Source organism: Cyprinus carpio, unplaced genomic scaffold (genome assembly GCF_018340385.1).
Source record: "Cyprinus carpio isolate SPL01 unplaced genomic scaffold, ASM1834038v1 S000006759, whole genome shotgun sequence".
Taxonomy (NCBI): domain Eukaryota; kingdom Metazoa; phylum Chordata; class Actinopteri; order Cypriniformes; family Cyprinidae; genus Cyprinus; species Cyprinus carpio.
The window spans coordinates 109,119-125,634 of record NW_024879356.1 but is presented as its reverse complement, the minus strand read 5'-3'; the positions used below and the strand labels follow the sequence as shown (position 1 = coordinate 125,634).

The 16,516-nt window shown below is 36.6% G+C and overlaps 1 pseudogene; it reads right to left on the bottom strand.

The window, feature by feature from the left end:
* Positions 1-1,638: 1,638 nt before the first annotated feature.
* LOC109070985 lies at positions 1,639-15,729 on the bottom strand (annotated as a pseudogene).
* Positions 15,730-16,516: the final 787 nt, after the last annotated feature.

Genomic DNA, 16,516 nt, shown 5'->3' with positions numbered 1-16,516 from the left:
GTACTCTGACAATAGTACGATCTCCAAAAATCAGTACTCCCCTCTGTACGACCAGTGCATGGCCTAACTGATTGTTGAGCAAAAGGGGTCCCTCTAACATGGAAGAACAGAAAGCCCCTCGGGACCTGGAGAACAGGAGGGGAAAAAGGCCCATGTTTACCAGAATTACAGCCCCCCGGGGGCCCTGACGTCAGGCTCTTGCCAACACGTAAAAAACCGCACTTTTGGGGTTTTCCCCAATACAACCACTCAGACTTTGTTTCATAAAAGGCCCAAAGGATAATTTTCCCTGGCCCCCACCCCTCTGAAGGGCGGTGGACGAACTGGAGGAAGCGCGTGTTTTTTTACCAGTCAGCAGAGGAGTGGAGACGGGGAAATGGAATCCCCCAGGGGATCAACAGCCACTCAAAAAAAAAACAAAAAAAAAAAAAAAATGGGGAACACTCTTTCATACACAAAAACTTTAAATCGAACAAAACCCACCAAAAGGTTACAAAGCGAAAAAAGGTCTAAGCGTTCCTTGCACTCAAGCGAATTCTTTCTTGCAGGTCCTAAGAAAACAAAATTTGAAAAAAAGACAAATTGTCGAAATTAAAAAGAAAAAAAAAAAACTGGTCAATCAAGGGAAACTCCAATACCTTAACTGCTCTGTAATTCACTGTGGTTGGCTAAAACCCTTTGTTTCTTTGTTTTTTCTAATGGAAGCCCCGGAGGCCCTACTTTACCAAAAGACCTGTTTTTAAACGAAAAGGAAGAGGGAAGCAGCTTTGGGGACAAGCAAAACATTATGAACATCGTGGCCAAAAATCCAACAAAAAAATCTAGAAATTATAGGGGGGGGAAAAAATATACTTATTCCATTTATTAATGTTCATCATAAAAATTATTTGTATTTTTTTATATTGGGAAAAACAGAATTAAACGTATCCAAAATAAAAGTATTACATTTTTTTTTATTCTTTGTGAAACAATGCACATCAAAAGGAAAAATAAGAAATCAAAAACAAACAATGTTCCTTTTTCCCTGGTGAAGTAACTGCGATTTACCGGGAATTTAGGGGTGGGTTTCTAGAAAGGGCTATGACGTTGACTTTTTTGGGGGGCCTCCCCAAACTGGCGGAGCTCATCTTTGGATTTCGTCTTCGACGAACAGGTTTAGGGGGTGGGGCCAATGGAGTAGCTTTACCCGTCAAAACATATACTGGGGCTTTGTAAAGCGAAGTAATATGCAATTGAAGATTGGTTGCTAGAAAATGGTTAAGAGTGACAGGGTTGCATTGTTCTTGATGAACGTGTTTCTGTTCCATGCCCAGCTGTTCTGAAATCTTTCTCCTGTATAATACAATGCAATATGAATATATATAAACAACAGTTTAGGGTCAGTGAGCCTTTTTTGAAGAAAGGAAGGAAGGAAGAAAGAAAAGAAAGAAAGAAAGAAAGAAAATCTAAAAATTTTGAAGGAAAGTGTATTTGAAAGGAAGGAAGGAAAAGAAAGAAAAAAAAAAAAAAAAAAGAAAGAAAGAAATCTAAATTTTTGAAGGGAAAAGGTATAAACCTTTTTATAGGATATTTAACATTACTTGTTTAATATGTGCTAAAAGTTTTTTGAAAACAATTAATCTGTGCATATTTGTTGCATCACAAAAAAGGTTTTCCTTCATAATCTGTCATCCTCATAATAAAGGGCTCCATTTGTACCTGTCCACTGTCAGATGGTTTCTCTCCATCATCTGCCGGCGGTCAACAGCAAAAGCTGGAACTGGTGAAGTCAGCAAAGTTTGGCTGTTATGGCATCGCTGGGGTGACGTCTGGTATGTGCGGAAGACCATCTACCTCTCCCGGACGTGACCATGTGGCACTGAGTTGGGGATTTGAACATTACATATTAAATGACTCTTTTAAGAAAGAGTAATAGTTATCTAATTATCTGAAAGCATTTATACAGAATGCAACCACTGGGCTATACCTGTGTGGGCAGTGGTCTGGGGGGCCCACTGCTGGGGGAAAGGCAACACACCCGGCTGCTGTGGACCTGATGGAGAAGTAAAACAAAAGAGTACTTCAGCTTTCCAAACCCAAACCCAAAAAACAAAACATGAAGCTATGAGTTACCCGATAACTGTTTTGTGTGCATGCTTACCTGCAGGGACAGCAGCAAAGTTTCTGTTCATGTCTAGAGAGGAGGACCCTTGAGGAGTGTGTTGGGGGCGGGGTGGAGGCGTGGGTGGAGCCACAACCTTCAGTCCTTCCGGAGAGGTGGGAGAGTGAGACCTGTAATAGCACGATTGTAAATACTTTTTGACTGGAAATGTCACAACATGTTTGACCCAAACGTTTCCCAATCCCAGGTCTCGCTCCCACCGCTTCATATTTTGTATGCATCTCTTATAAGTAGAACTTTGGACTTTTGTTCTATTTGAGGACTGTAATTGGGAAAACCACTGTTCAACCAAACTGATATGATAAAAAATGGAATTAAGGGGCTGTTTACACACAACGTTTTCCCGACAAAAATGGGAAACTTTTATGGTTTTGCCTGTTCGTTTACACGACAACAGCGTTTTGGATACTGAAAACGCATTTTTTTGAAAACGGGTTTCAAAGTGCAAGATTTTGAAAAATGCACCGTTTCATTTTCGTGTAAAAAACACAATACGGGAATCTTTGAAAAACGGTGATGTTATGCACGTGGTATTACGTGTTAGGCATGTAGACAGCGCAGTACTGTTGATTTTAAAGGCAAGCGCGAACAAACATACACAACCAAATGGGGGAAATACATGGTACGGTTGTTTCTGCTCAAGAGTTTGCTAACGCTTTTCAGCAAAGTGTGGATTTACAGCGGGAGATGCATCATATACAACATATAATCGACTTCCTACAGGTATGTTACTAACAAGGGACGCGCCCAAATACTGGCCTGGCATACATAATACAGCCGGGTTTTTTGGGTGTTTTTGTGGATATGTGTAATGGGGAATCGTTTGAAAACTTTTTAAAAACGCATTTTTGTCTGGGAAACGTAGCCTAAACCACGAAATTATTTCCAAATCAATTCATGTTAATCTGAGCTTTTTTGTACTGTTGCTACAACAAAACAAACACAAAGAATAACAAAGATCAAAGTCCGCTGCAAGCCGTTAAGTACCTTTGTTGTTCACAGCACTGGAAATGGGCTTCTTGATCAGATGTAAATGAATCTGAACTGCTATAGCCATCTCTGTAAGAAGGAAGGGTAAAAGGTCTGAATGAATTATGGGAGAAGATTTCTGTCAGTCAGTTAAATGTTTGAATAGCCCAGATGTACTTACCAAAGTGGTACCAGGAAACTTAATAGTTGTGCTAGCTTGGACTCATCAGAAAGTTCTGGTGGTTTCGCTTAACGGACTTGTTGGAGGTGTGATCTTAAAACCCAAGAGTAAGTAATTCAATTTGTTTAAAAAAAAAATAATAATTTTATTTTGCAAGGATTCATTAAGTTATTCAACAGTGACAGTAAAGATCTTTACATTGTTTCAAAAAATTTCCATTGCAAATAAATTCATTTCTGTCAAAGATTCTATTTATTGAAATATCCTGAAGAAATGCATGGTTTAAAAATATATTAAGCAGAACAACTGTTTTAACTCTGATAATAACAAATGTTTCTGATAACCAAATCAGTATATTAAAATGTGTTACATGTGACACTACAGACTGGAATAAATTCAGCTTTGCAATCACATAAATAAATGACATTTTAAAACAGATTAAATAGAAAATGGTTATTTGTTTGTAATAATGTAATTGTATAATATATTATAATATTTCACAACAGTAATGTTTACTGTATTTTTATTAAATTAAGCCTAGAGGTGCTTCTTTCGAAAACATTCAAAAATCCTACATAACCAGACTTTTAAATGATAGTGTATGTTAATGATGGATTGTGGAAGAAAGAGTCCTACAAGAGATTTCTAGACTGAAAATTATATATGCTATTAAACAACTAGGTTTTCATTCCCTGAAAAAAAAAAAAAAAAAAAAAATTAAAAACATTGGCGCTTCTGCACTTTTTACTGTATTAATACACTATAAACAGTGTTCTGGTCAAATAAAGCCAAAAACCTAACTCTCTGTAATATGGCTGATGACTGCTTCAGTGCAGGTCATTTTAGGGGTGAAAAATCATTTAAAAAAAATTATATACCCCTAACTCAAGTATGAGCAATAGTGATTAAGAAGGACAATACACCAAAAATACCCGAGAAAGAAAAGGACGAGTGGATGAATTTTGAGAAATAAAAACTTTAAAAATGTTACGCTTAAAAATTCAGAATTAAAAAATGTAATATGCACTTAAAAATCTTACATAAATGGGCACACCACTTCCAGTTCTCTTTGAGCTCCATCTCTTGCATTGTGGATCTTGCTGGGTGTCATCTGAGAATGGGCACAGGGGTGGACTATTGCTGTATCCCACAATGAAACAAGCATATCAACCACAGCCAGCACGACAACCACAAATTAATAGTTACCTGAACTTAATGAAGATTTATCATCTCAGCCCATAAAAAGAAGAACAAGGAATAGTTAAGAACCTGAAGCTAGGTAATTATAACAAACATTTATCCACAACACCGTCAAAGGACAGCCTAGCAAGAGTCATCACTTGGATTACATGACACAGTTCAGTATGAGAGAAAGAGCATGCATGAAGAATTATCGGTAAACTCAGCAAGCAAAAGAAACACAAAATTAATCATTTGATGATGGCACTGTGGCTATGAATTTATCCTGAGAACATGCAGCTCCTCAGAGAGAGAATTTGATTACCAGTACTGGGTTAATGAATTTCATTAATCATGAAAGAGCACTGAGTGATTGACTTTGCTTACAGGGTCAGCTGGTGCAATGTTAGAATCAAATTGGGTCAAAGAGTTTGTGAGCTTGAGGGGCGTTAAGCAAAGTCTCCCACTGCTGGAGAGACAGAGCAGATTATGCTCCAGCAAGGTAGAAACAACTCCTCCTCACTCTACACCAAACAAACAGAAGCCATGAAAATACAACAACAGAGAGCCCTCTCATTTACCCCAAACATTTAGGAGAAACCATTGATTTATCCTGCATTGTACTGTGCATATTCTCTAGTAGCCACAAGGGGAACAATTGTCTTTTCCCTAATGGCCTTATAGGCTGAGATGGAGGGAAATGTCACATTTTATTTCCCACAATAACAAGGATCAGCTTAGAAGAAACAGGCTGTGAATCATCAAAAGAAGCTGACAATTAAATCTTGCATTTAGATCAAAGCGTACCCCGGCCTGGGCTGCGTTTCCCCTAATTCATCATAAGCCTCAGTTCATCGTTGCTCCATTGGTGACAATGGTTCTACGATAACTTAGGCTTACAAAGCTTTTGGGAAACACAGCCCTGTTAAAAATGAAGTGTGTAAATTTGTAAAACTATAAAAATAATTACTATTTGAACAGTCTTCCCATCTCCCTCTGTCATTGGTCAACAAAACAGTTATACCCGGCCTAAACTCCACTGCCATTGGTCAAGCCAATATCGCTGTGTCAGACCTGTCGGGATGCTTTAACAAATATTTTGCAAGCTCCCTAGAGCTTTTTTTTTTTTTTTTTAAGAAATGTTTGGAAGCCAATTTCCACTATATAAGGAAAAAAAATCATGCTTTGGTAAATCATGATTTTGAAATAAAACATTTAAACCATGACACAGAGTCATAATGATGACATAAAATTGACATGAACTCATATAATTTGACTTTCTATGCCATAACTATGACATAGTATCTCGTCATATTGATATGAATTGATATGAATTCGTCATAATTGTTTACCAAGTATGATTTAGAGATCACAGAAACGTGTTACTTATTATCATATTAGGTGTAAAACCTTTTTCTGATTTCAAGCTGAGCTAACCCTTTGAAATATAATGTCAACTAATAAAAATTATAGCTCACTGTGCTGGTATAAACACACATGATCCAATCAGATCCCGGCATTTTTTTCCCACTGAATGTTTTTGTTTTTGTTCCAACTGAGTATTCCATTAAGAAGTATTCCAGGAGGTTACTCCAAGACTTTTAAAAATGTGACTTCAGGTCAGCAGTTTTTGACTACAAAGGCTACTACATTCACAGTGGAAAAATTAACTGTCACAACAATTTCTCATGAGCGCAGTTACATGTAGGAGATCAAAGTGTGCTTTTCTGGGCACCACTTTCTCCTGGCCAGAAATGTATTAGTTTTATTTTCCCCATAAAGAAAGGCAGACAGAACTACAAAAACAATTAAAGAGGTAGAGATTTGCATTGGGAACACCAAAGTCCAAAACCTCATTGCTTTGATTTCCTGAGCCCAGGCCGGTTCTGGTCTATGGAAGAGGCTACGAAGGAGACTTATTTGGAGTGACTTCCACTGGGGAAGCAGAAAGCCCACCCCAGGAGCAGGTTCTGGGAACTCCTGGAAACATACATTCAGACAGACAATAAAGAACTTATAGACACTTGAATACTCATTCAGCATAGCTTATGGAATCAGTAGAATAATACGTATCTAAAGGTCAAAACATCATAAAACTTCACAAGGACTCTGGTCCTAAGGCATATTCCCTATGTTCCATTTTAATATGCGAAAACTGTTACAGATACAGGCTCACTCCTCTCTCATGAAGCTGCTATTAGAATACTGTAATTAGAAGAATGTTCTTCTCTGTCTAAATGAAACTAAAAAGTGAGAAGTGGGCAATATCACAACCAACTTTTTTTTTTTGACTTTGGTATTTAAATGAGGACGAGATTTGAAAAACAAATCTTTATGCAATCCCAAAACACGGGGAAAAAATTAAGATAAAGACATTTGGGCACTTTTAGCATTTTTACTATTGTGTGACCCTGGTTTTTAATAAAAAAATTTTAAAAAAACAGTTAAAATTTTGCCTATGAAAAATTTAATAAAAAGAATATAAAAAAACCCCCCCCCCCCCACAAAATTTAACTTTTGGGTTAAAAAAAGGGGGGGGGTTGTAACTTTTTTTAAATGTTTTTGAAAGAAGTTTTGTTATGTTCCCCAAGGCTGTATTTATTTGATAAAAAAAAATACGGGGGAAACCCAGAATGTCAAAAATATCCCTTAGTTAAAATTAAAATTTTAAACTTTCTTTTTTAATACTTTTTAAAATTAATTTATTACTGTAAGGGAAAAAGCTGAATTTTCAGTTTATTCATTTTCATTTTTTCATTTGGAAAAAAATAGTCCTTTTTTAATTTTTTGGTTTTGAAATTTTGTTTTTTAAGGTTTAGCAATTTTAAAAAGAAAGAATTTTTTTAAAAATAGTTTTTTTTGAAACCCAAAGAAATTCTTTACTGTCAGTTACAATTTATTTCCCCTTTCCCTGAAAAACCATTTTTAATTTTCCCTTTAAAAAAAAAGAGCCCCATTTTACACAGGGTAGTGCATTTTTTAAAAAAACCCCCAAAAAAAAGGGGCCCCAGCAAGGGGGCCACAAAAATTATTTATAAAATACCTACAAAAAAGTATTTCTTATATATCTCTGTGTTTTTGGAAACGTCACTTTGCACAAAAAAAGCATCTGTTTCCCAGAGTTTTTCCCAATTTAAACGCGGTTTTGGCGGGGAGGTTTTCCCGTTTCCCTGCTGAGTCACCCAAAGGGGTCAAATAAGCTTTGGATTAGGCTCTGGGGGAAATTTTCCCAGGAAGGTCATAACCATTTTTCCTACGCCAAAGTTGAAAGCAGCACAGAATTTCACCCAGGGTCAGTGCCCCCCCTTTTTTATCAAAACCCGTAGCTCCCTGAAATGGTTAAACCCCGGTTTCAGTCAATACAATAAAATTTTTTAAAGGGCCCCAAAATTTTAAAAAAAAAAAAAACAGATGACGGGGAAAACATTTTTTTTTAAAAGCCGGGGATTAACAAATTGAATGAAAAATGGCTAAGTTTATAAAGGGGGATGCTGTTAAGGAGTGGCAACAATGCAAAGTTTTTTGGTTCCACATCTTTCAAAAAAATTTCTACCCCAAGGTCATACAAAATAAAACAGAGAGACAGTGCAACCTGTTAAACTACTTCTACTAAATGTGTGAGACAGCCCCAGAATAGGCAGTTTCTGACTTTAAAGAATTCCTTTATGGCTGAGCCTGAACAATAGAGAATGGATACATTTTTAGGTTGTTAAATTCAAAAACAGAAAAACAGCATAAAGGTGCTACTGTTCAAAAAAACAAGGTCTCACTATAATCAGGGATTAAAACCAGTGAGATTCAGCCTGAATGGTCTTAAACTGGTTTATGTAATACTGCTCCTTTGCTCATCTGTGATTTTCTCCAGGGGTCACTATAACCGCTGGTCTGTCTTGGATTTCATTTGTGTCATTGCAGATGGCACAGTTCGTACTAAGTTGTAGCTCTAGGCTGAGAGAGTAGAAAAGGAGGGGGGAAAAGAATTAGATTTTGTAATGCACTTATGTACACTACTGTTCAAAAGTTTGGAGTTTGTAAGATTTTTTTTGGGGATTTTTTGATATTATTAACAATCAAAAAAAAATCTAAATCTTTTACATTTTTATTTATTTTCAACATGTCATTTATTCATGTTGATGGCCCAGCTGGAATCTTCAGTCTTCAGTGTCACATGATCTTTCAGAAATCATTCTAATATAGCTCCAGAAACATGTGGTGTTAAAGCAACATTTCTTACTACTATCCGGGTGAAAACAGTTGTGCTGCTTACTTAAACTTTTAAATCTGTAGAGATTCAACTGTGTTGAAAAAAAAAAAAAAAAAAAACAACAGCTTAAACAACATAAAAAAACGGCTTAAACTACTGTTTGAATTTCGAATTTCTTTGAGGACCGGTGATTTCTCTGCAAATTGCAATCCATGGGGCTTTGCAAATATTTAATAAAGTCTGCTTTTGTTAACACAAAAGTAAACATCTGTTCTGCCACAGAGCCTTGTTTACAGGCAGGACAGTGGTGCCACAGATTATTGCTGTATACATAACAAATGTATACATGGAGGCCCACATTGCATTACCTGAGCTGAGGGGGATGCATTGGCAGTTTTTGTGCTGGAGGGGGTCGTGTCTGTAAAACTGACCCAACTTTCCTGGATAGGAGGTGGTACAGGGGCGGACCACATCCCTTCACCTGTAACTGGTTCCTTATGCAAGACAAAGAAAAAGAGAGAGAGAGAAAGAACTAGAAAAGATAACAGTTTAAAAACAAAAAAAAGGATGTACTATGATTCATTTTAAAGCTACACAGTCTTGAAAATTTAGGAAGAATCCAGTACATCAATGGGTGTGCATTTAATATCAAACCCTCATGTAAGTATAACTGATCTTTACCGCTAGAATTGCCTACCTTTATAATCACGTTATTTCATAAATAATTACGAAATTAAATCTTGCATTATAATACTTAAAACAATAATGTAAATAATAATAAGATATACTGTTTGTTATTGTTATTAGGGTTTATTGTGTGACCTAAATCACACATTAAGGGGCCTTTTGCATGCTTTAGTTCCAGAAACTAAATGTACCAGTACTACAGTACTGGGACAATTTTGACGCAAACTTTTTCCCAGTACAATTTAAAGGGTTGCATTCGCACCGAGAGTGTGTACTAGGACGTGATGTATAAGCCGGTTGACAGCGGCGTAACTATGTGCACGGCTTTCAGAAGAACAACGTTTAACAAACAGGAGGATGTGAGGATGCTGTGATCGGAAGCTGTGTTTTTTTGTGTGATGTCTCACGGGTTTCACAATAATGGACCTGGAATGTCAACGTATACGTTAAAGAACTGAAAGAACGGAATGGGAGGACTAAAGAATCTCACAACGACAGACAACTGAGCAGTACTACATTTGCTACAAGTGCCTGCCACTTCAGTGTCCAATATACGTTATTGCTCTGTGTGCGTCATACTTGTTGAAATAAGTTGACACAGTGTTTACAGTATGTTACACGGCGTTTTAAAATCATGGCGTTGAGGGCATTTTCGAACGCGCTCTGGCCAAATCAATGTCTACTTACGTCACGGTATACAGTTTGTGCTGGTTTAGACCCTGCTCCAGAGTAACGAGCTAATTTGGTCTGTTACTCGAAAAAAAGGCAGTCCGTACTAAAATCGCACCCAGTTCCTGCGTTGCGAAAACGCGCTAAAAGCGGGTAGTTCCACAATTATTTTCTGGAACTATGAAATGGGTCCTGCAGTCGCGAACGGCCGCTTTTGACTTTATTTAGGGCCCTTCTATGATTTCCCGTAATGCAGAAAGAAAACGCACGGACGGGAATCACGGAATCCAGTCATAAAAAACGAACTCACAGTTTAATGTGGAATGTAACAGAATTTGTCAAATTTTGAAATGAAATTTATCAAAAGTAGTCATTGTACACTTGAAATCAAAAGTCGTGATTGGACTGCAGTATCTGAAACTATTAAGAGCACGCAAAAGTCGATTTAAAATATTAGAATCATGCATGTTCCTGCGTGTATCTTGACTAATGAATGGCGCGATGCACGGTTTCATTTACTACACACTGAAGAGGCGCGAGATGCTTCGCGGTGATTTCAGAGTCTGTGCCGTCTCACTATATGAAGACGTAAACACATGAACAACATCTCCAGAGCTGCTCTGAAGTCATTTCATGAGCATTTTGGACTGTTTTGATTTGAGTAAAACTAGTGGTCATAATCATATACACAGAACTGTAAGGTATTTCACGGCACCCCCGTCAAAATAAAAGTCTGGTTTGATTTGAAGCCTACTACTACTGGTAAAATGAAACAAACATTATTTATTAAGAAATAATCACACAAAATTTCTTCCATGCTTTAATTTTAATAGTAATAATAATCCCCTTTGTTTTCCAAAAAAAGTTTGCTTAATTTTCAATAATTAAAAGATAAATTAAATGAATGTGTTATTTGATAACCAGAAAAAAATTGAATAACACAACACAAGAATTTCTGAGGGTAAAAAAATCATAAGGCTACTTTAAGAAAAAAAAAAAAATAAATTAAGTTTGTTTTATGCATTCAAATAATTACACATGCTAAAACACAGAATTTGGTAACAATAAAAAGTATGGTGTGAAAAAAATAAAACATTTCATAGGGCCCTTAACATGTTTACTTTTTAACTTAAATTAAAATTTAACTTTTATTTAATTGATGTGAAAATGTATACGTTTCATGGTTTTAATTAATTAGGCATGCTTTTTGATTAATAATCATTTTAATTTAACACTATTACATCAGGAGTGGAGCTTTAAATTAAAACGTAAAAAAAAACGTAGAAAAAAAAAGAAATCCAGGAATAATTAAAATGGAAAAAAAAAAAGAATTTGGAAAAAAATAAACGGATTCATAGGTCCCTACTGTATTATTATTAATATGGAGTACCTGTCTGTGCTTCTCTGAAAGGAATGCCAAACAACATACCTGGCACTGAGGGCTGTCTGTCCACGTTTCCACCGCTGGCCTGGCGTTTGTGCTTCGTCCAGGCATGGGGCGAAGTGGGAGGGGACTGGTGTTCGGTGACACTACAGGAGATGTGGTGTCCGGCTGGGAGCCAGATATACCACAAAACGAATTACTTAGTAACTTTACAGACTTCCAGCCAAACAGATGCCTTGGAACAGTCAGAGATACATGCTGAAGTAATCAAACTGTCTTTTACAGATGCAAAAACAGTACACTTAAATACAGAGACTCTATGAAGCATCTTGGCATTAACTGCCTTGACACAAAGAGTTCATGGAACTCAGTTAATCAGATCACTACCACACAACACCCCAGGTGATAACAAATAACCCACTATAATAACAATAATAAAAAAAAAAACAACCTCTTACGTTGTGTCAAAGACCTGAAAACTAAAATCATGACAACAATATAAACAAAACTATTTAAATATTATTAACTTATAGTGTGCTATTGTTTTATTTCTAGGACCAAAAAAAACAGTGATTGAAAGAATAAAAAAAAGGACTAAACACTCACTTTCTAAATTGGCGATGACCCATTTGTAATATTCCAAAAACAAATACACTACTGAACAACACCTGTTGTTATTTTAAACAGAATGTTTTAAGTTAAAAGTTAATAAGTAAATATTATTATACATTTATTTTCTTAAAAAAATTACCCTAAAAAAGTAACCCCCATTTTCTCAACGTATATTCAGATACATATATCAAATACATATATTCAAATTAATATTCAAGTGAACGAACAGTAATAAATGAGAATAAAATTAAAGAGCTATAAACAAATTTTTACTTTTTTGTCAATATTGTTATCTAATAAAAATGTAATGTGCACTACAAAACATTAGACATTGACAGATCTAGCTGGCTACATTTTACAAGGCCTAATACACCGATTACATATTTCAATAACAAGCATATGGAATATATTCTGGTAGTACCTGTGGATCTACAGTGGGCACACAGGGCTGAATCATCTCGTGCGCTGACACTTTTTTTGGCTTGCACTCGGCCTGGAGGTCTGGGGAGGTAGGGTCCCTGGTTCTCTGCGTCTGCGAACATGATTGTGTGCCTCGTCTCTTGCTCGTTCTTGCCCATCACAAAGCGAGGGAGGGGCAGATCCCTGACTGCAAACACAACTCCACATTAGACTTCAGCACTCAATCAGAGACAGATTTAATACACAACTACTGTCAACAAACTGATATTATTTGCTTAACTTAATCAGAAAATTAATCAAAAACACCTGGACTACTGAGGTCGCAAACTTTCATTACTAATATTAAAATCAATTGAACAGAAATCAATAGAAACCTAGTTTTATCCAAAGCCTATATAAACTTCAGGGTAATGTCAGCAATTTCCTGTTGACTGTGTCTTTGTGTTCTAGCAGTGTTTTCATGGCTACGAGCCGGGTCTAATTTCCTGCTTCTTTATACCACTGTCAATTTCTCATTCTTTTACAAGGCCTTGTGTCTAACTTCCCAAAAATTCATGTAGTGCTTTTGCACAGGGCTTCATGTCAGGGACTGGGTTTATATAGAGAACAGCCATGATAGTCCAAAAAAACAAACGAGAGCATTTGCATTTGGCTTAAAGGCACAAACAAAACATTTCACTGAAATATACAAATACAACAGAAAAAAAAACACACCAAGCAATTTAAATGTAAAAAACATGCTATTCCATGACTCAAACCTAAATACCAGTATTAAAAAATGGCTCTTGTGTTCGCAATATACACATTCAGTCCTTTTCATCAAAAAGGCAGTAAGATTATCCTCTAATTCTTGTTATGTAATGGGCTGCAAACCTGCCACAATGGATTCATTTGTAAAATGAGCATCTACAAAATTACAAGGATGTGGTACTTCACATTACAGGGCTTCACAAGAGCACATTGATTTGGTCCATACGGTGAAACAGCTATAAAAGAGTTTAAGAAGGTCTGTTGCTACCCACCACTGTTCAGGCTCTCCACGCGCAGGGGCAGTCCAGACTGGGCCAGTGCAATGGAGCTTCAGAGCAATGTAGAACTGACTCCGACCGAAATGACCGAGGCGCGTGGCCCCGCAAAGTTCAGTAATCTAGAACAATGGAAAACAGAACTATAAATCAGATAAACTGACCTTAACATAGAACACCAAGGGGACATACAATAGCATGACCAGAAGTGAGTATAGGTTAATAAAGTTAAAGCATGTTTAAAAAAAAAAAAAATCTGAGCACACATACAAACACACACAATAAAAAGCACTAAGCTGGATTTTAGATAACTGAAAGAACATTTAATGGACAGTGAAATTGTCTCAAACTATTTTATTTTTTATTTTTTTTAAATCAGCTAAAGGTAAGATTGTCCTTCTCAAATTGATATGTATTATAAGTAAAATAGAATATAATGTAAAAGTATGACTATGTACACCAATATTAAATATTATATATGAATGTATGTAGTATGTAGTATATACACACACATACATTGCAACATAAGCTCAAAAAGTTCAAAAGTCAGCTCAAAAAGTCTGCATTTATTTAAAATAGAGACAAAAACCGCAGTGGACAATTTCTATTTTAAATAACTGTATTTTTTATTCATTTTAAAAAAGTAATTTATTCCTTTGACAACAAAGCTGAATTTTTAGAAGCCATCCCCTCAGTGTCACATGATCCTTCAGAAAACATCTAATATGCTGATTTGCTGCTCAAAAAACATTGCCTATTATTATCAATGTTGAAAACACTTGTGCGCAATATTGTGTGGAATCAGTGATACATTCAGGATATTTTATAAAAAGAAACAGAAGCCTGTTTGAAATAGCTTTTGGACCAGTAGTGTATGTAAAATACAATAATATGGTGTTACACAGATGATATTACAGGCCAGGCACAGAATGCAACACCTTATTTTTACAATATGTAAAGGAGTCTCAATCTCTTCACCATGGGTCTCTTGAATTTAGACAACGCTTTGGTCAATCGCCAGTATAATGGCAGTAAACATAGTACAATCACTTCAACTCGAAAAATACAAATATTTAAATATACATTAGCTGTAAATTAGCCTGGTAAAACATTAAAAATTCATTAGTTAGAAACAAACACATAAAAATGTTGATATTTCACACATGTCAATCCTTCAATGAAATGCCCTTGAGTGACCCATGTCCAATTACTTCAGTATTAAAGATCAATAAATCTGTTGCTCAGACACAATCAACACAATTTAAAAGACGCAGCTGTCACTAGCAACTCAAGGGACACATTTCCTTCAGTAAACTCTGGCCACAAAACCTAGACGCAAATCAAGGCTATGAAGACCATCAAGTTTTTTTGAAACTTGTTATGCTCTAACAGTGCAGAGTGTCAGCAACAGATGAGTGTTAATCAGCACCAATCATCAGCGAAGAAATAAACACCCACTCTATGACACTTCAAAACACCAGCAACCTCCAACAATGATGGTGGACCAGTTATTATCAAACAAGTTATAATCAGTTGAAATATATTTAATAAATTAAATGGATTGTTTTGACCTCATTTTCAAAAATAAAGGGGGCACACATAACCCCAAACCTTCTTCATTGCATTAATGCTTTGATTAAGTCATATAAGTAAAGATAAATCTTTGATAAAAGCGTATGCTAAATGACTAAATGTGAATAAATGACAAAATCAAGTTTCAAGAGTCATCAATTGTATGGATCTTGCGACAAAAAAACAAACAGAAAATGACTATTTATGCTGACATTTAAGAGGAAGCAGGCGCAAACTAATAATTCTACAGACTTGCAACAACACAGGAAACAAGTTTAACCCTCCAGATGCATCACCCTTCATTTGTGCAACTCAGCAACAATGAGATTCATTCATCAGATCGGTCTGAACACTCTTGACATCGCCCAAATGATCCATTAGAGCTATTAGCATGTCTGAAACGATTAACTCGAGCCATCAGTTCAACTCACCGAAGTGTATAAGCATAGCAACACAGATCTGCTGACAATACACACATATCTTGGATCAGATGCATACTGTACCTGATGGACCACTTCGGGTGAGAGCGGGCCGCCCGGAAGAGGTCCAGAACTTTGCCATTGGAAGCCACTTTCTTGGTGGGTTATCCACATCACAGGAGAGGAGAGAGCCTCAGAGTAATATTTTCTATTTCGCTCGAAATCGCTCAGTTGTTAAACTCTCCATCGTGGCATCAAACCCGCAGCGGCGGCTTCGCCTTATCAGGCCAGTGTCGTGCCTTTCGGTGTATGAGCAAGACTAGAAACTAGCAAAACACAAATAAGATCACTTCTATGAAATGGACGGACTCGAAAGAGCGTGTTTCAGGGAGCTTGTGTTGTTTTATATGTACCGTTAGTCGCTGTCTTTGCTCTTGTCTTTTGGCCCTCGCAAAGTCAAGCAAACTAATAGAGCCTGGGACGTCGGAATTCAGCGGTAACAGCGTCGAGACTTGGTACCGCCGTCGCGCTGGCTCTTTAAGAGGAGGATATGGCCGTCGGTTGAGCGGTGGAGCTCGTGTATGCCCGCTGAGCGATGTTAGGAATAAAGTTTCTGGCTCTTTGAGCTGCTTCTCTCTGCAGACAGCGCCGCCATTCCTGGACCCGTGACGTCATGGCCCAGGCGCGGACGACCCGGATGGAGCGTGGGCGTCACAGCTGTGCCGTCAGCTGGCGCGTTTGTAAAATCTGTTGTTTCATACATGTAAAAGCAAATTTAGCTTATTCTAATCCGTGTTTTAAATAAATAGAGAATTCGTTTTATTTATTGGCTCTCCTAAATATATTAGTAATAAAAAATGAAATCTTCTATTACATTGAATTGAAGGCGATTTATTATTTTGATTATGTTCATTATATATATTATTCTATTATTTTTTAAATTACTATATCTTAGATTGCGCCAAAATTTACTTTACTATGAAACCGTTTCCAAAGTCTGTATACTATATATTTTTTTTCTGTAGCAGATTCTA